Genomic DNA, 238 nt, shown 5'->3' with positions numbered 1-238 from the left:
AGAGCTTGTCCCTGTGTCTATCTGAGTTCCTTGTTCCAACCAGTCCTGAGCCATTCTCAGCCATTCCTTTCTCTCTGGAGCCATCGATCTGGTGTCCGGCCAGACAGTTCTGCAGAGGGCTGCCATTCTGCCTACAGCTTTACTTAAAGTGGGTTACCTCTGCTGGGAGTAGCAACCCACCCCTCTAACCACTCAGGAAGCAGGGGCAGGCAGGTGTATGATTTTTGTGAGGCCAGCC

The sequence above is a fragment of the Mus musculus genome, chromosome 15 (assembly GCF_000001635.26).
Source record: "Mus musculus strain C57BL/6J chromosome 15, GRCm38.p6 C57BL/6J".
NCBI lineage: Eukaryota > Metazoa > Chordata > Mammalia > Rodentia > Muridae > Mus > Mus musculus.
The sequence above is the reverse complement of the archived record's forward strand: the minus strand, read 5'-3'. Positions refer to the sequence as shown.